Consider the following 21,031-nt stretch of genomic DNA (forward strand, 5'->3'; position numbering starts at 1 on the left):
CCATTCAGCATATCATCGACCCGGCTTGTATCATCATCTCTGCTACATTTACGGTACCACCGGGGAAAACGGTGGTGCCAAAGAGGCTCCATAGCAAGGTGCTAGCCTGGGCACATGACTCCCAGTTGGCTGGACATCCAGGACATGACCGGACTCTGAATCTTCTTCGACAATTTTATTGGTGGCCTGAGATACGCAAGGATATTCGAGCGTACGTCGATTCTTGCCCAAGCTGTGCCCAACATAAAATTCCAACAGAAAAAACTTGGGGTCTCTTACAACCACCTCCTATGTCCACAAAGCAATGGACTTACATCTCCACAGACTTCATTATGGATCTTCCACCCTCTGAGGGCAATACAGTAATATGGGTAGCAGTGGACCGATTCTCCAAAATGGCCCATTTTATCCCTCTTCCCTCCCTCCCACCTGCTCCTTGCCTGGCCCAACTATTCATGTCTCATATTTTCCGTCTCCATGGACTGCCACAGCACATTGCAACTGATCGCGGACCTCAATTTATGGCCCGACATTGGTCCAATCTCTGCAAGAAGTTTCATATTTCTTTGGACTTTACCATGGCGTTCCATTCACAAGCCAACGGTCAAGCGGAATGGACTAATCGTACCTTGAAACAATTTCTACGTTTATATGTTAACACCCATCAGGACGATTGGGCAGCATTTCTTCCTTGGGCCGAGTTCTCCCACAACTCTCATGCCTGCACTTCGACTGGGGCTTCTCCATTTCAAATTGTTTTTGGTCGACAACCCAGGCCACCATTATCCCTGCCATTGCCTGTCCCCTCACCAACAGCACAGCTAACGGCAACACAATTGAAAAGACTCTGGGTGCATACTTGGCAAATGCTGCTATGGGTGGCCCGCACCGCGAAATAATTTGCAGACAAACACCGAAGGCCAGCTCCTTGTTTCTGTCCAGGAGAAAAGGTGTGGCTTAGTACCAGGCATATTCATCTACCGGTTCCATCCATGCGACTTGCTCCTCGCTACATAGGTCCCTACCTGGTGCTGCGGCAGCTGGGTCCCGTGACTTATCAACTTCGTCTGCCTGCCACATTAAGAATCCACAATTCTTTCCACGTGTCTCTCTTGAAGCCCTTGGTTCTTACTTGGCCTACTTGGAAGGTTCCTGCAGCTCTGCAACCTACAGCAGAGGAAGACCCTATATACCAGGTTCATGAGGTTCTCGATGTCCACAGACGAGGCAGGAAGTGGGAGCATCTCCTAGTTTGGGAGGGATTCAGGCCTGAGGAGAATTCCTGGGAGCCTGCTAAGAACATTCTTGATAAGAACCTCATACACAACTTTCACATAGATCACCCAGGAAAGCCCAAGCCTTCTAGGGGGAGGCATAAAAAAGGGGGTACTATTACGGCCACTGGCTGCGGCGGTCCACGACTGGGGCCAGCCACTTACCCACAGCATCAGGCTCCCCTTGGGACGCCCACGGGAGCCAGCAGCCACCGCTGAAGTTTGTTCACAGCTGTGCCGCTTCCAAGATGGCCGCCTCTTCTGCTGACTCCACCCCCGCCGGGTATCCTAGAGCCGCACGCACGGTTGCTGAGGTAATTTAAAGGGACCATGACAGGAAATGGTCATGGCTCCTCAACAGGACTCCTTCCTAGTTTCCTGTATTTAAGGCAAAGTCTGCTCCACAGACCTTGCCTTGGTATCTTGGCTCTTGGTCCTGGGAGTTCCTGTGCCTCGAGTTCTTGATCCGCTGCCTGCTCGTCTGGTTCCTGTTCTTCTTGGTCCTTGTTCCTGATTCTCCTCTCATTGGACGGATTCCTCTGGCTCCGACCCCTGGACCGGCTTCCGACCATTCTTCTGGCTTTGACCCCTGGACCGGCTTCCAACCATTCTTCTGGCTTCGATCCCTGGACCGGCTTCCGACCAGTCTTCTGGCTTCGACCCTCAGACTGGCTTCGGACCACTCTCTGAATATCAACAATTGAATTGACTTCGACCTGCTGGAGGTGCCAGCTATCTGGATTACACGACCTGCAGGAGGTGCCTGCATCCAGATCTTCTTCGGTCTTCACGGAGTCTCCTAAGTCCCAGCAGCCGGGTTCCTATGGGCTCCACCTGGGGGAATCACAAGCTTCCAGGGTGAAGTCTTCTTTCCACATCTACATCATCAGGCCTCACCTTCTGACGGTAGGGACCTAAGAGGGTTTACCCTCCTAGGAAGCATTAACTCTACTTCGGATAAAGGGTTCACTGCCAGATCAGTAACAACCATTGTCAGACCATTTTCTGGCACAGTGGAATAAAGAGGACCAGAGAGCAGATGGCTCACCACTACTGCGATGTAAAAGACCAGTTGAAAAAGAATGGGGAGAGCTGCAACAGGTACCAGTGCCAGACAGGTAGAGGAGCACCTTGCTCGATAGTCCTCACACCCATGGAGGAGCATCTCAATGACTGGGACCAGACACCTTAGAGGGGATGGACGAGGCCCTTGACATGACGTGAGCTGGGGCTGGCAAGTTCACATCACCTGTAAATGTCAAGATGCACACATTGATAGATGCAAAATGCTCATCTTTTGCCAAACAGTACATGTGTATTTCTTAGCATTCATACTTATGTCTTCTTCTTTGTTTCCAAAGCTATCAACCAGGAACTCTTTGGTCCCAGCCATGCAGCTCTCAGTTTGCAACTTGATGCTTGGACCCTTTAGAGCTAGGAAGAATAATATGAGCAGAAGCAGCAGCAGCTGCCAGAACAGCACCAGCTATTGCCACCTCTTGGTTAACCCCAAGAACATAATACCAGTCTAAACCTCTCCAGCTTGATGCCATGGTGCAAAGCTGGCCAGTCCTCATCTGCCTCCAGCACACCACATCACTAGCAGGATGAACCACACACCAGCCAGATCAGCCCACCAGCCCTGACATGCCAGCTTTGGGGCTACAGACAGTACTAGGGGTGTGCATTCGGATTGACCGCATTAGTAAAACGCAACTCATATTTTTTTTTTACTTAAAAAATTGATTCGACATAAACGATCGGATTTCCCACATATCGAACATAGATATGTTCGATATGTGGGAAATCGCGATTGTTGAGCCAAAATAAAAATATAAACCCCCTCACCCTCCTTAATCCCCCCCCCCCCCCGACTTACCACAACTCCCTGGTGATGGAGCGAGGAGTGAGGACGCCATTTCTGCAATCCTTGGCGAGAAGCATGTGACGTCGGCGGCACGTCGAGTGACGCCGGCGTCACGTGATTCCCGGCTCGTTCGCGCCGGACGGCTCGTTCGCGCCGGACGGCTCGTTCGGCCCAAAAAGAACTTTTGGCCAGCTTGGGGGGGCCTCCTGACCCCCTCAAGCTGGCCAAAAGTTCTTTTTGGGCCGAACGAGCCGTCCGGCGCGAACTTGCCGGGAATCACGTGACGTCGCGTCTGAGTGACGCGGCGCCACGTGATTCCCGGCTCGTTCGGCCCAAAAAGAACTTTTGGCCAGCTTGGGGGGGTCAGGAGGCCCCCCCAAGCTGGCCAAAAGTTCTTTTTGGGCCGAACGAGCCGTCCGGCGCGAACGAGCCGGGAATCACGTGACGCCGCGTCACTCGACGTGCCACCGACGTCACATGCTTCTCGCCAAGGATTGCAGAAATGACGTCCTCACTCCTCGCTCGATCACCAGGGAGTTGTGGTAAGTCTGGGGGGGGGATTAAGGAGGGTGAGGGGGTTTAAATTTTTTTTTTGCACATATGTACATATACCCAACTCATTGGATTTTTTTTATGTCCATATTGGCCGCAAGTGGGACCCCCTTTCGGACATAAAAAATATGAACATAAAATTTTGCTCTGCACATCCCTAGACAGTACCTCAGCCACCACCAACCACTACACCAGGAGCACCGGAGTGGACTGTCCATGACATGCTCAATCTCATTGAGAAGGGGCATGGGCTCCACCTACACCATATTTGGTCAAAGCTGGTATGGTTAAGGAGGGTTCAGATCAACTACACCCAAGCCATGCAGGGGTATACAGTAGCCCTTTCGCAGGGCCTAACCACCATCTTCCCCTCCATCAACAACTTGACATCCACCATAACTCAACTAATTCAAACATTGCCAGAACCTGCACATGTGCCAACCCCATCCTCCCAGGAGTCCACTCCAGCTGGCTCTTGGGACAGCCCGGGGGTAGATCCGTCAATGAGATGCCACCCCCAACCAGCCCAAATCCCAGGAAAGGATAAGGCCCATGAGGTTCCAAGTTGTAAAGGGAAAACAATTTCACTCAAATATGACTTGTCCAAATAAGCCAGGCCAGTTTTCTGTGCAGAGTTCCTGTGCTGCCTAGATAGAAGATGCCTGCTGGGCTCATCCTGACTAAAGAGTTCCTGTGCTGACTAGATGGAAGACTCCCTCTGGACCTGTTCTGACTACATAGTTCCTGTGCTGGCTTGCTGATATGGATGATCTATTATCTGCCTGTGTTGTCCTGCTGCTTACTTGTTATACCCTCCTCTATGCTCTGGCCATAGTCCTGCCTCCATGATGTGTCCTCCAGTCATGGTCCTGCTGGTGTATATTCTCATCATGTCTCATCTCCTGGTCCTGCTGCTGGCTTCTCTTCTCATCTTATCCTGCTACTGGCTCCATGCTAGTGTCTTTTCTCATCTCATCTTGCTTCTACCTCCATGCTAGTGTCTCATCTCATCTCATCCTGCTACTGCCTCAATGCTGCTGTCTCATCTCCAGGGGGCTTCTGCCTCCATGCTGCACTCTCCAGTCCTGATCTAGATACCTCCATGCTGTGCTCTCTGGTTCTGGTCCTTCTGCCTTCATACTGCATTCTCTGGTCCAGGTCCTGCTGCCTCTATGCTACTCTAACCAGTCCTGGGCCTGCTGCCTATTACCTGAGCTATGCTGCTGTGGTTCTTAGGCTTTCCACTTTGAGTGTACTCTTTCACTGTGGACTGTCTGGGCTTTTGCTTGCATCACGTAGTTGTGCTGGGATTAGCTCTAACATTAGAGCTGTACTGTAGCTATTGGGTTGCACTTCCAATTTTTAGGTTGTTTGCAGTAATCATGATTTTTTCAAAAGGATAAGATCGTAATACTGTATATGTCATGTTGCCATTTGTAATACTTACATGTATGTACATGTCTCCACTAAATGTGCTGGTCATTTCAGTTACAATGTCATATGCTACCTGATATCTTGTACTTAGAAAATGTGATTACCAAAGACATTGACTTGCTTTGTTTCAGGTGACTACAAATTTTTAATTTAGTGGACATATGTTTTGAAACTTCACTTTCTGGTTGTGTCTTTTCATTGTGTGTTTTTTGTCTTAAGGTTCACTACCACTTAATGAGGCGCATTTCTCACATGCAAGACTTTATGGCCTAGGTCATAAAACAGAAAACTCACTGTATACTCCCAAGGAAGACAGCAAGAGCAAAACAGGAAACTCCTTATTGTAGAGCTTCACAAGTGGCTTGTATTGTATTCTCCAGAGAGCATACTCTTAGCTAACTCTTGGGTGCATGGGCATGTATGTGAGATGGGTACTAACTAGCTAGTGTTCACCTCCATTTGCTGTCCGATGATATAGATGTAGAAATGCTTGTCTAGAGGTGTTGTAGCAATGTCTTCCCTCTATTGGTTACCAACAGGTTGTATATGTATGCTAATGTCATGGACTCTTGAATTGTGAAGATCTATTACCTCTGACCAAACAATGGGCATTTCTCTGGATCTAGCACCAAATGCTGTTATTACATAAGACTCTAGCCAGAAGCCTACTTGAGAAGTACATAAAGCACTAGGTCTTGTTCATCTCTTGAGAGCAGAAATGTGCAGCTGCAGGTTCCAGACCCAGAGACTATATAGTATATATGTAAATCTCGTGTGATAGGTAATGCAACACTAATCACCTCACAAGATATTACTTAGGGCCCCTTACTTGTGTCCTCTCTCTACTTAAAAGGCACTCAATAAAAAAACCTTTTGAGGTCTGACTGTTTAAAAAGGAATTATTCTACTTGCAGCCTGCTAGAAAACTGTGTCAGCTTCTGTGTGATAACTAAGAATGAATCATGGAGGTGTGGCAGATAGAGATTCCCCACTGCCCAAAAGCAGGCAATTTTGAGAACCCCTGCACTTCCTTGGGTTCTTGATCTGTACATACCTCTTAGTTAAGGATGATCTCATACAGTGCATCCACACCATTGTCAGTTTCACCAGTTCATTCTCAGTTCACCCAGGCAAGGGATAGGGCATCTAAATCCCCCTAGTTTATTAGACTCCCTTTTCCCTTGTTAACCCCAACCCTTAAAACCATGCTGATATGACTATATTTTCTTGTTTTCTGACTTACATGCCAACCATAGCAGAAGTAAGGCTATGCAGTAAGTGACCTCAGCATGTGCTTATATGTGTGATTATTTATGTGTTGGTTTCAATGAGAAATCCTTAAACACCCATGCCCTGCACAGACAATGCCCATTCCCCATCCCTTTTTTGAAAAACAATTTTTGTGCACATAGCAGGAGATATGACATATTCAGGAGACTTTTAAAACTCACTCAGTGCACACTAGCTAAACATATCTCCCAGTTTTGGTAAGCATCGGGCTTTTAAAATTTACCTTTAAATATGAAGTCGTAATAAAACTTATCTCCAATGATTGGACCATGCAGTAATTTTCTTTATTGTAGGTCAGGACATTGTGATGTTAGAACTATAGTTTCATGGAGTGACAGTTTGCATAAGCACAAGAAATATTCCAGTGTGACTAAGATGCCATTGATTAATTCATTCTTTAAGATTCTACTAGTTTACACTGGGATTCTTTGTGTTTTGAAAAGGTCCTAGAAATAATTTTTAAAAAAGCTCTTTTGAGAGAAAACATTTCCAAGTTTTCCATTCTGACAACTCTGCTTGATTTTTTTCCTATAAAAGAAAAAAAAGTCAAGTGTAAACAGTCACATAATTCATTATCATCAATAAAATTGCAGGAAAACTTAAAAGATTTTTACTTGAAAAATATGTTTTGCCTTTTCCAAGGCTTAAATTTTAGACAAAAAGGAAATGGAACTGTGGATTAGGGAAGGGTAGGGGGTACTTGGAGGGGGCAGGGTAGGGACTAAAGGCAGAATGGAGAGAGTAGGGCCAGGGTTGGGTGTGACCTATGTGAGGGGGGAGGGGTCAGGTCTTATAAACATTCACAAACACTCTCACACACATATAAATATACCCAGTAGCTGCAGAAGTAGTGGGACTGACAGGCATTCACCTCTGACCTTGGCCATTCTTCCTCATGGCTTTCTTAATTATACCAGAATCTTTACAAAACCCAAGGTCATGTGGCTACTCTAGTCTCATGGTAAGTAGTTCGAACACACTGCTCTGCTTCCTCTGAGGACTGGGGGGACAGAAATGATCCAGGGCAACACCAGATCTACTCCTGTCTTTGCAGGGAGCTGGAACTGATTTCCACCATTGGCTCTACTCTGCTTCCTTGAGTGCCAGTTAAAAGGTGACTGAGGTCATTCTGGGTTATTCTGCCAGAAATTAAGATCTGGATAACAGACATAAAAAGAGGTTGAATTATCACAAGTTTGAAACTTGTGAGCTGTGATGCTAATCAAGGACATGGCTGAAGCCTTGACAATGGACTCTGTTGCATAGAAGTTTCAACCTCTTCTGTACTTGTTCTTTGCTCTGCAGTATCTGCTTCATTATCACCTCTTACCCTCCTGTTCCTCATAGAACAGGAGGGAAGGGGCAGGATTTGGGAGCAGAATGATTGTTCTCTGTTCTGTCTGCTCCAGGTTAGTCCCTCTTCTCCTCTTCCCTGCAGGTTGCCTGAAGGGGTAGGGCTAGAGGTGAACACTCCTGCTGCTCTGTCTCTTAAATCTGAAAAGAAGTGGCAGAAATGTATTCTTTTTTTATTATTATTTAAATTTTTATTGGCACAATCAATATAAACATTCCAATAACTTTAAACATTGATGTGATAAGTACTTAAATTGCAATAAACTTTGAACATATTACAGTGGTGTATGTTTCTTTTCTTTACCCATTCCCCCCCTCCACTCCCTTACCCCCTCCCCCCTACTACCCCCTCCCCTCCCCTCACCCCCTTGGTACATACTGACTCCCATTTTGGAGGTGCATGTTATATCATCATATCAATGGGGCTCAACCTCTCCCGTTTCCTGATTTTTGGCCAGGATTATCCTATCCTTACCTTCCTCATGGGGCTCTGGTATAAGTAGTTTCTTCCCCCCCCCCCCCCCAATCAGAAATAAACTCCTTATTTCCGTATACCAAAGACTCCTTAATAAAGCTTATACCAGAGGAGAAAAGGTTCCCAAATTAATACATGCCTCGCCATCTTATCTTGTTGCTGAGCTCTAAGATAGTACCAATAATGTCTGTGTGATACAGAAATAACTGTTGGTAACCAATCTTTTTTCCAGTGTGTTGCGAGCTCCTGCCGAGCTGCACTGAGTACTTGGTGTATTAGGGTCCTTTTCATCGCTGCCCATGTGGCTGGATAGGCAGATAACAAGTAGATCTCCGGATGTAAGGAGATAATAACATTCAACATCTGAAAAATCATGGTCTGTATCTGTTGCCAATATGGCACTAGTTTTGGACAGGTCCACCAAATGTGAAGAAATGTACCCTCTTGACCACATTGCCTGCAACAGTTTACCCCCTGGTTGGGGTAAATTTTGTGTAATTTAAAAGGGGTTAAATACCATCTAGACAACACTTTGTAATTAGTTTCCATACGGTTTGCAGAAATAGAGCGTTGGGTCAGGTATCCAAAGCAATGTTTTCATTGTGTTGCTGTCCACTGTAAAATTAGGTCCCGTTCCCATTCCAACTGATATTGAGCCACAACTGGTGCCGAGCCCACGGCAGAACTGTATTCTAGGCCATTATTCCATAAATAAAGCCCAGCCCCCTTCTTCCTCCCTTCCCTAGCTTTCTCTCATTCCTTCTATTCCTTCAACTCCTATGTACTCCACCTATACCTTCAGCTCTCTCATATACTGTCCACCAACTCCCAGATCTTTGACTTACCTCAACCTCTCTCCACTTTGGATCTCTCACATTATCTACTCCCCTCCAGTTCTCTTGCAAGCCTCTTCTGTACGTTAGACTCTCATACACCCCTCCATTTTCCCCAGGCTCTTTCTCTGACACCACTTACAGTCCCCATCTACATTCATACTCTCATTTGTTCTACATGCCCCCATGCTTTCTCCCAGAACCTCTGTACTTTAACACCCAATGACCTTTCATGCCTTCCAGATGACCATTGTGCTCTCTCTCACACACACTCTTCACTTCCCTAAGCATCACCTTACAGAGCTAAAAACAGAAGAAGTAGAATCTGTGGCTGAGTGTGCACTGCTGCTCTCATTCTAACCTGCCCCACCACAGCAGAAATAAACCCCCTTTCCAATTATTTCCCCATCATTGCCAACAGGAGTAGTACATAACAGCACATCAACTTTTTCTGATGCTGGTCCAGTCTCATGCTCTGAGCCACTTTTATCCCCATAGATTTGGTGACTACAGACTGGCTCCACATGTCAGAGAAATATGATGCAGTATTATGACAGCTGGAGTAGGAAGGGAGAGCAGAAAGGGAAGGATTGAGTTGTTTGTTTCTGCTGCAGAAGGACAGGTTGGAAGGGTAGTAGTAAAGTGGGAGTAAAGTAGTGGGAGTAAAGTAAAGTGGGAGTAAAGTAGTAAAGTAGTAGTAAAGTGGGACTTTATAACTCAAGTTCCACACGTATGGCTTTGTCTGTGAGTCCATCATTTGTCGCAGATGGACAGACAGACACAGAAATTGAAAACATAACTATATTTTACTTTAATAAAGCTTGCTAAAAATTCAAGAGAATCAACATAAAATAATACTCCATAAAAAGCTTTATGCTCATGTAAATTGAGAACCTAGTTGGAGGAACTGAGGACAATCAATTAATTAATATAACCTGCATGGAAACAATGTACCTAGTCTGAAAAATCAATTTGCTTTCACATTGAAGCAAACAACTCTTGCCAATTCCCCCTCTCAGAGGATTTCCAGCCCTTTCAATCATATCAAAATTAATATACCAGTCATTATTCATTTGACAAGTGGAAAGATGTCTATAGATTGATGATGTGTCCTTCTTTATCCTAACCACACTCATACACTCCTGAATTTGTATTTTTAAAGGACAAGTTGTACACCCTACACATAGTTTATTATAAGTGCAATGAATAACAAATCTCATAAGAGCTTTCATAATTAAGAAACCTTTAATGGTCTAGTATTTTGAGTCTAAGGGCACTTCAGATTCTTTTAACAAAAGAGCATACACACATACAGAGCATCTTGAGTACTTGAAAAAATGCATTTTTCTTTAATAAACTGCAAATTACAGAAGATTCCATATACTTACTGTTCACCAAACACCCTTTCCCATTTTTACTAAGGGTCTGATTTACTAAGCTGTATTCCCATATACTCAGAATGGGGGGTGGGGTGGGTGGAAGCCTTAGTAAACCAAACTCTAAGGCTAAATAATCTTAGGAGAGAAGGAAAGCAGATTTCATATAATAAAATGTACCAATTCTGTTTCAATACCTTGTGGCCAGTATTATTTAGTGTAGTGTGTCCAGCCCTCTCCTGGAAGCACACCTACCCAGGCAGGGTTTCAGGATTGCCACAATGAATATGTATGAGACAGATTTCCATACATTGAGACCCAAAGTGTGCAAATCCTTTTCATGCATATTCATTGCCGATATCTTGAGAACCTGAGTAGGATTGGGAAACGGGACTAGGTTTGGTTTAGTGGACAAGCTATCCAGCTAAAGTTAGCCAAATAACTTGTCCCATATATTCAGTACTTGCCTAAAGTTATCTGGCTATGTGTAGCTGGATAACTAAAAAACACAACTGGCTACGTTTGAAAATAATACTCACTGAGGGTAAACTATACAGTAGGTTCCCTATATCTATACAATATTCACTACTTAAGCGAACCCACAGAGCTTATATCACATCAAACATAAATCTGTGTAAACATTTTTTATTATTATTAATGAGACCACACAATACAAATTCTAACTAGACAGAAACTAGACAGAAACATCCAACACATTCTAACTAGACAGACACATCCAACACATCTAACTAGACAGAAACATCCAACACATTCACACCATTCAATCATCACAGTAAAAACATCACATTGTTTAATATTCACAAATAATTAATTATATGTTCTTCAGAAATATACATAGACTCACAGTACATTAAATCCCACCAAATTTGTAAACGATATCATGTGAAAATATTTGAATAATTCTCAACAAAGGTATTCTAATCAATCATATTCTCCAAGACTGATTGTGGACCACTGGATCGGTAATGTATATCATCACCTAAAGGTTAACCCCTTCAACGAAACTTCCAATATCCAGCATCCAGATAATGATTCAGCATTATAACGCTGGATATTGGAAGTTTCATTGAAGGGGTTAACCTTTAGGTGATGATATACATTACCGATCCATTGGTCCACAATCAGTCTTGGAGAATATGATTGATTAGAATACCTTTGTTGAGAATTATTCAAATATTTGCACATGATATCGTTTACAAATTTGGTGGGATTTAATGTACTGTGAGTCTGTGTATATTTCTGAAGAACATATAATTAATTATTTGTGAATATTAAACAATGTGATGTTTTTACTGTGATGATTGAATGGTGTGAATGTGTTGGATGTTGAGCTAGATAGTATTTTCTGTCTAGTTAGAATTTTTATTGTGTGGTCTCATTAATAATAATAAAAAATGTTTACACAGATTTATGTTTGATGTGATATAAGCTCTGTGGGTTCGCTTAAGTAGTGAATACGTTTGAAAATAGCCAGTTAAATGTTTTAGTTATGCAGCCTTGTATGGCCAGATAACTTCCTACTTAACTAGATATTCAATCTAGTAAGGATGAGAAGCAAACATAAAAAATGTGAAGCTTTATCAGACCATGGACCCTCCCACTCCTCATACTTTCCAAATTTTAGAAAAAGTTCTCATGTCTACTTCAAACACCCCTCCTCCCTGTTTCTCAGCCATATGTTGCTGCCACCAGACTTCCACCCCCACAGTCACAAAATGTTGCACGACATTCCCCCTAACCCCCAAAACACTCCTCCATCCCCCCAAAAGCAAAACAACCTTCCTGTGCTGGAAACTTAGGGCCTGGTTTTAAAAACATACATGTGTAAGTCCCGGGGCTAACCAAAGGGGAGGTCCAGGAGCGGGGTGGGGCAGGGCTAGAGGCACCCGGCACAGCGTCCATTTGCCGCTGTGCCAGAGCCTGCAAATTGCTCCTGCTCAGAAGAAGAAGCAAACGGTATGATAATAAAATTGGGGGTATTTAGGATAGGGATAGGAGGAGGGCAGGAGAGGGGAAGGGGAAGGGAGGTTAGGCTAGGGGGTTGGGAAATTCTTTACCAGTCCTCTCCTTAATTGGAGTAGACTGGGAGGAAACAGGGGAAGGCCCCAATGTGTCACCACACGTAATTGCACCCCTTTGCGTACGCTGACTCAGCATTTTATAACATGTGCATGCCAGCATGCACATGTTATAAAATTGTGCATCACGTTTTAAAATCTACCCCTTAATGTGTGTCTAGTTTATGCTTCCAGCACATCTCATTGACAGAAGGTTCACTGGATCGCAAGGACCAGGTAAGTTGGGAACCCACTCTGCAGGGTTGGGGGTTCATTGCATGACATTTTACAACTAGAAGGAAGGTGAGTCCAGCAGCATAAACATATTATATGGTTGAAAAATGTGGCAATGGGGGTGGGGGGGGGGAGGGAGGGGGCCTGCAGTGGATACCAGAACATTTTCTGTAATTAGGAAGGAATGTGGAGTGAGGGGTCCATGGCCTGATTGGGCTTCAATGTAAATAGGGAGGAGAGTATGAGAAAATCGGGCCGCAGATCCTTTATTTATTTATTTTTTGTTTTGCTTCATATTTATTTATTTTATTTATTTATTTAAAATTCTTTCTAGCCTGTGCCCTCCAAATGTTTAGGATGAGTAATAGCATTACACACATAAAAAGAATGATGTAATATAGAAAAACAAATAGTACAATAACTTTAAGCAGATTTCTGCTTATTACATTTATGTTTGCAAAAGTGGGATGTCAAATGGTACAGCAGAGAAATAATTATCTAAAATGATGATACAGCTTGCTATGGACATTGATAGTAAGAAAAAGGTATACTAAACTACAAAGTAGGCTGGCTGTCTACTGTTGTTAAGGTGTCGGCAACTGCAGATAAAGGTATTTTTAGTGCTTTCCTAAACTCTTTTGTGTCAGGATATGTAAATGCTGTGGAAGGTTGTACCAGTAGGATAGAATGGTGAGAGAAAAAGCTCTTTCACATGTATATGATAGTCTTGCTGCCAGAAGTGAAGGGATTCTAGTAAGGATTTAGAGACTGAGGGAAGTGCTCTTGTGGGGATGTATAATTTGAGTATACTGCTGGTCCAAGGGGATATGACATGGTAAAATAGATTATGTACTAATAGAGATCATTTTTATTTAAATCAGTGTTGTACAGGAAGCCAGTGTAGGGCGTGGTATACTGGAGTGATATGCTCATGCCTCATCAGACTTGTGAGGAGTCTTCTTTCAGAGCTTTGGATTATTTACAAAGGTTTAATGGTAGTGTATGGAAGACCAACATACAGGGAATTACAATAGTTGAGGAATGCAAGTATCAAAGATTGTAATACTCTTAAATAATAAAATCCAACATTAAACCTACAATGCAGCGTTACATATATGAGATACCAACTGCCATCTGTCACTGCTACTGCCAGTTTCCCGAGATACCACAATTGCACAAATCAGAATCCCAATCATGGCCTGAAGGGCAGAACAAAAATCATCATCATGAAGAAAAGGTTTAAGCTGTTACAGCAAACAGAGTTTATAAAAAGAATTTCTTTGGATATATTTTACTTGTGGTTGAAAAGGGAGGGATCAATTGTGATACCTAAATTACAAACTTGTTTAGAAATTGGAATAACCTAATCACCAATCTGTAATGATAAAGGGAAATCATCTCTAGCTGATCTAGAACCTTATGGCATGTAGCAGCAGATTATTTACTTTCAGGGAAGAACAGCATTAAGGAGCCCTCTGGTTCAGAGTAGTCTGTCCAGGTTCCCAATAAAATAGCACAGAACCTGAAATGCAAAATCTAGGCCCCTGCATTCCTGCCCTTTGGTACAGGGATGTGTAAAGACAACATTTTTGTTTTGGTTCATTTATTAATTTGTACATCACTTCCATTCATTTGGTCATTACAAAAAAAAAAAAAAAAGGAAGGGGGGGGAATTATAGAGGGGGTGTCTGGATGAATGTCTGCGTGTGACAGGGATGGTTGGCAGGAGGGATGAGTGATGGGAGGTATATACAAATTGGAAAACGGGGACGTGTAGTCAGTTGCAGCGCATACATTGCTTTTTTTTTTTTTTAGCCTAACTGCTTTATCATATGTCTTTGTTTTGTGCCTGCTTTGGGCTACTATTGGTTATCTTGTCGTGAGGCTGCTGTAGTTGTATTTCTGCGTTCTCAATAAAAATGATTTTGACAAAAAAAAAATGTGTTTATTTGTTCCATTTGTTTTTTTCATATCGCATTAAAGTCAATGGAAGAAGCAATGCAGCCTATTTTGAACTTCAAAATGTAAGTATTCTAATCAATTCTAATGAAACTGGTGGGTGGACATCATCATAAGGGGAAAGAGAACTCCAAGGCACCAAGACTGTAGCAAAGTGGTTCCAAAAAGTGCCAAAAGGATGCTCTAAGAAATTCTCTAAGAGGAATAAAGCAGAAGCAAGAGTGGCAAGCACACCCCAATGTTTCAAAAGAGGGCACCAATAACTGTGGAATGAACCCCCAGAAGGCAGCACGAGCGGGGCAAGGTGGCACCAAGAGTGGGGGGAATATCGTAAGGTACCGTAAAGGGGGAGTTTGGGGGGTTTGTCTAATTGCTGGCCACAATTAGCCAACCTAGTTAGTGAAAGAACTCTCAAGTGAAAGGAAGGCCGAGGAGAAGGATGATGTCTATGACACCTGCTGCAAATGCTGTTATTTTTAGAGAATCCTTTATAGATATCTCTGGCAACTAAAAGTTATTCTTTTTTCTAAATGCTATGCAGATACTAAAAATGCTTATGTGCTGAAACCATGAGAACTATTAGCCCAAGGTCAGACTAGAAATCCTGGATTAATAAGGAGAGGCAGTAAACACCAGACAGAACCAAGCCGATGTACTGACTTCGCTCCTGCTTTTTGCAAATTAGGATAAAAAGTAAGAAGGGCTGTGAGAAAGCAGATTGTCCCGTTACTTATCTCAGACTTCTGGAGCTGATTGGATTTATTCTTAGGCCCATTTCATCTGTCATTAGGAACGAAAAATGTTCTATCTTTATTTGTATCTTTTAATACTTTTCTAATTATTATTATTATTATTTGCTTGCAATCACCTCTCCTTTGCTTGCTGTTTATTATTTGTTATTATCCTCTTGCTTAGTAAGTGCTCAAATAAACTTTCCATCTAATACTTGTATCCTGGTGTACTGACTCAGTGTATGTGTACAGGTTTGTTGGTGTATCCTAGAAGCTCCAAGGTACAAAGCCCCTTGGTATCTCCCTCTTTCCTAAGAATTAGCCCTGAGGTAGGCCTGTGGGAGTACAGGCAAGTCCCTCGGTATATTCTGTGTGTGTGTGTGTGCAGCCAGAACCCAGAACAGGGAGCAATGCAGCAAAGATGGCAGAAACAAAACCCAGGCACTGACAGAGGGACAAAGCAGCACAAAGAGAGGCATTAAGACCCAAAAGCACCAAGAGATGTGCAAATAAGCCACCCTAGGTGTCAAAAACAACCCAAGGTGAAGCATCAGGAGCAGGGCAGGGAAGAAATGAAACTGATGATGAGGAAGAGGAAGAGCAGTCAGTGCAGGCACAGAGTGTGACTGATGCCCCTGGCATTACTTCTCATGGTGCACCCAGTACTTCAGCTCCAGTGCCAGCATCCACCCCGAAGGCTATAGAGAAGGGATCATGAAAGATATCTGTGATCTGGAGCCACTTTAAAGTGACGGAGGACCCATGTTTTGCTCGGTGTAATTACTGTGGCAGGGCTATTAGCAGAGGCAAGCAAATGGGACATCTAATTTTGGCATGACGCATCATATGAAGAGGCAACACCCAACAACCGTATTGCCATATGGGGATGGTGACAGTACCAGTCAGGGGACCCCTTTTTCCAGGCAGCACAAAGTAGTTGAAAAGATGGAGTCACCCCATGCCCTCAGCCCCTTCTAGCAGTCAGGTGGCAGGCCAGCAGTCCCCTGCCATGTGGCAGAAGCAACAACCCACCATGGAGGAAATAGTGTTGAGTGCAGTAACGCTATCCTGGGGTAGGAGGCAGGTAGCCTCAAAAGTTGTAACCAGGAGCATTGGGGAAATTATTGCCCTTGATGACCAACCCTTGCAGATAGTGGAGAATGTGCGTTTCAAGCATTTTTCTGAAGATCATAGTTCCAAATTACAAAGTCCCCTCCAGAACCACATTTAGCAGAAAGGTCATCCCCAGCCTGTACAAGCAGTATTGCAGTCTCATCCAAGCACTGCTAGTTAAGGCACAGGGGAGTGTGCATTTCACCTGTGATATCTGGACCACCATGAATGCTGCACACTCTTACCTTTCCCTGACAGCACACTGGTGGGACCTAGCTGAGGCAGGGGCAGGCAGCAGCTCTATTAGTGAACAAGTATCAGGGTAGAAGTGGGCTTTACTGCACACCCACCTGATGGACCAGGCCCATACCGCAGCCAATATTCTAGCATGTGTCAGACAGATGCTGGAGGGCTGGCAACTACACCAGCAAGAGAGGAATCCTCAGGCAGGGTTCTTTGTCCCAGACAATGGAGCAAACATGGTAAAGGCAATAATTGAGGGGCGCTTTCAGAACATCCAATATTTTGCACACACTCTGCACCTGGTAGTGAAGTCAGCTCTGGGGTTGGAATCCAATCACCAAGAGAATGAATATCTGCAGGAACATAGCAGCACACTTCCACAGAAGTGTGGAGGCAGGGCAGGTTCCCCAACAAAAGCAAACTGATTTGAACATGCCTCACAAGCGTTTCATTCAAGACATTGCCACCTAGTGGAATTCCACCTATATGATGCTGCAGAGGTTAGTGGAGCTGCAGACACCCCTTCATGAACTTTCTGGTTCAATGGACATAGGTGTGCAGAATCCCCTAGGGCATCATTATTGGTTTGTCATGAATCAGCTGGTAAAAATCCTGCAGCCCTTCAAGGATGTCACGGAGGAGCTGAGTTCCAGAAGTGCCACTTTGGCTGACAACATCCCTATAGTTAATTTCCTGGAGGAAAATTTGGAGTGCTTTAAACAGGAAAGGGAAACTCGCCCTACAGTCCAATTGTCTTTCATTTGTGAAGGACCTGCTGGTCCAAAACATCCATGAACAGGAGTGCCATAGGCAGAGACAGATCAGGCATGAAGCAGAGGAGGAAAAAGCAGGCACTTCAGAGAGTTGTGCTAGCCCAAGCAGGAGCAGCACTCTGTCAACGACAGCTAGTGCCCATAAAGATTCATCTTTTGTGCTACAGGCTAGAGAGAAAACAGCTGGCATAAGTGACTCTCAGCCAACCCAAGCAAAGGAGACACCAGCACAACTGTCAGTGACATGGTATCTCTCAGAGCCTACAGAGGACATGCAGACAGATCCACTGGCATACTGGGCACACAAGTCCACTGTCTGGCCACACCTGGCCAAAGTGGCTCAATGATATCGGTTATGTCCATCAACCAGTGTGCCCAGAGAATGTGTATTTTCAATGACAGGGGATATCATGAGCCCTCACCACTCAAGGCTGGCACCAGAGTTGATGGAAATGCTAGTGTTTTTGAAAATAAAGATGCCTTTGCTTGAGTTTCCAAGTTTTCCCTGTGAATGGCAAGATGAATAAAATGCTGTGCCTGTCCGTCCACTGTCCAGGCCTTACGTCCCTACAAGGGCCTGACCTCAAATACTTTGCCTGTCTGAGTTTAGTTCTGTTATTTCTAATTTCAGTTTCATGTATTTGGCATCACTTCTTTCCAGAATATTCTTTTCCTGTTTTACATTTGGAATTTAAGAACATAAAAAGCTGACTTCAGATGTTTGTAGCTGCATAGTTCATATGCTCAATAGTTTTCCTGACCTTCATAATATGGGCCATGTTCCAGAAATCTTTCTTAGGTGCCAACAGCAATGTTTCTAGTACTATAGAAAACTGGTGGTAGTTGCACTCTAGTTCATTCTCTGTCTTCCCATAGTTTACAGAGGCACTGGGTAAACCACAAAGACAACATAGGTTGATATTGTAGATTTGGACTTGATTAGCGTTTTTTTTTTATTTCTGAGAGCTCTTCATGTTCCTTTGTCATCAGCTGAAGTGCATAAGTACAGTTAATAGCTTCTGGGTATTCACAAATAATCTCCAGAGTAGTTCTTGCTTCACAAATGGTAGTCTCTATTGCTCTAAAAGCATCCTCTGTTGAATTATATTTCAGAAATGAAAAAGATGCCATTTTCTTCTGGCAGTGAACCAGTTCAAGAAGAAGTGACAGATCAAACCATAACATACCTGCACAAAGGAAATCCTCGAATGCTGTGGCTGTCCGTCCAGGCCTCATGTCCCTTCGAGGGCGATTGCTGTGCCTTTCCATCTAGGCCTTTCCATCTAGGCCTTATGTCCCTACGTTGACTTGACCTCTGTCTTCGATTGCTGTGCCTGTCCATCTAGGCCTTATGTCCCTATGTAGGCTTGACCTCTATCCTCGAATGCTTTGCCTGTCCATCCAGACCTTATGTCCCTACGTGGGCTTGACCTCTATCCTCGAATGCCGTGCCTGTCCATCCAGGATTTATGTCCCTAAAAGGGCTTGACCTCTATCCTCGATTGCTGTGACTGCTGTCCAGGCTTTATGTCCCTACATGGGCTTGACCTCTATCCTCGATTGCTGTGCCTGTCCATCCAGGCCTTATGTCCCTATGTGGTCTTGACCTCTATCCTTGAATGCTGTACCTGTACATACAGACCTTATATCCCTACGTTGTCTTGACCTCTATTCTCGAATGCTGTGCCTGTCCATCCAGGCCTTATGTCCCTATGTGGGCTTGACCTCTGTCCTTGAATGCCGTGCCTGTCTGTCCAGGATTTATGTCCCTAAAAGGGCTTGACCACAAATGCTGTGCCTGTCTGTCCAGGATTTGTACCCCTACGAGGTCTTGACCTCTATCCTCGAATGCTGTGCCTGTCCATCCAGGCTTTATATCCATAAAAGGGCTTGACCTCTATCCTCAATTGCTATGCTTGTCCATCCAGGCCTTATGTCCCTAAAAGGTCTTGACCTTTAACACTGTGCCTGAATGTCCTGGAGCCCTTTCCTGCTCAAAGGAAAGGGAACTCTCCCTGGGGTAGCCAGCCAGCCTATCTCTTAGTACGTGTTTACCCATGTTAAACTGCTGTTCACAGTGACACCTCCTCCACGTCGCCATGCTTTGATGGCTCGTGCTCCACTCTAGGGGCCAACCCATTCTAGGGAGCCCTTTCCTGCTCAAAGGAAAGAGAACTCTCCCCAGGGCCAGCCTGTCTTGCCCCGATGAAAACCACAGGGACCTGACTACCTTGGCTCTGCCAGCCTGTCTTGCCCCTATCAACTTTCTGCCACTCTGCCTTGCAGATGACTCACTCAACTCCTTGTGGTGTTCTTGCCACTGTCATGATTCCTCAGTGTGTTGATGCTAGTCTTTCTGCTTGCTATGTTTCCCCTTCATTGTGCTATAGGATGTTGATGCCACTTGTCTTGCCACTTTGCCTGTCTTGCTACCTTCGTAGGTTCATGCATCTGCTATCAGTGCTCTCTTTTGAAGCTGTGGTGTGTTTTTAACACTGTCACTGCTGCTTTGCACCTCTGTTAAAGAACTCTTGCCACTCCTGGTTCCCCTTTCCCCCTTTAAAGTACTTTAGGTTATTCATGCCACTTTGATGCCACTTTGCTAGAGTCTAAGTACCTTGGAGCTCTTTTCTCGTCCTGATGAATGCTCCGCAGAAGTTTCATCAGAATTGATAAGAAAACTCCAATTCTGCAGCCAAAAATAGGCTTTAAATACTTCCCCTTTTGACTTTAATGGGAAATCGAAAATGAATAAAACATATCAACGAATTGGTTTCCCCCCCCATGAAATGAATGCAACAAATTTGGGTCCAGTGAAACAAATACCGAATAGCAACACATTTTTTCCTTCTGCACAACCCTAGTGGTGCATTATCTGGAGCCGGGAAGCTTCACCTTGATTGGTCCACCATTCTGTCTATTTGTAATCTTCTCCCACCTAGGCTGTTTCCTGACTACTACCTCACTCTATAATTTCTTGGTTGCTACACTTACTAATCTCGCTGCAGCACTTTTCAATGGGCGATAGACTTGAATGGGAAATAAATGAATGAAACAATTGTATTTGTTTAATTTTTGTGCACCTTCCATTCATTTCAAGAGTCCATGAATGAAATGAAAATGGTCTCATTCTTTGCAGTTTACCCATTTATTTCAAACAAATGCCCATCCCTACCACATTATAGTAGTATTTATTTTCTCACAAAGCAAAGTAAGAAAACTTCACTTCCACTTAACAAATTCAGTGTTATTTAGGTCTTTCAATAATCACCTTGACAGAACAAGATAGAAATGCCAGAAGTAAAAGTTAGAAGGGTGGGGTTTACATTAGGCAAACTTTGAAAGAAAAAATGAAGTCCCAAATCTTCACAGTCGGTTCGCTTATAGTGTGAACACTCCTATGAAGTGCTCTTTTCTGTAATGCTATGGATGAACAGAAGAAATAA

This window comes from Rhinatrema bivittatum, chromosome 2 (assembly GCF_901001135.1).
Source record: "Rhinatrema bivittatum chromosome 2, aRhiBiv1.1, whole genome shotgun sequence".
Taxonomy (NCBI): Eukaryota; Metazoa; Chordata; class Amphibia; order Gymnophiona; family Rhinatrematidae; genus Rhinatrema; species Rhinatrema bivittatum.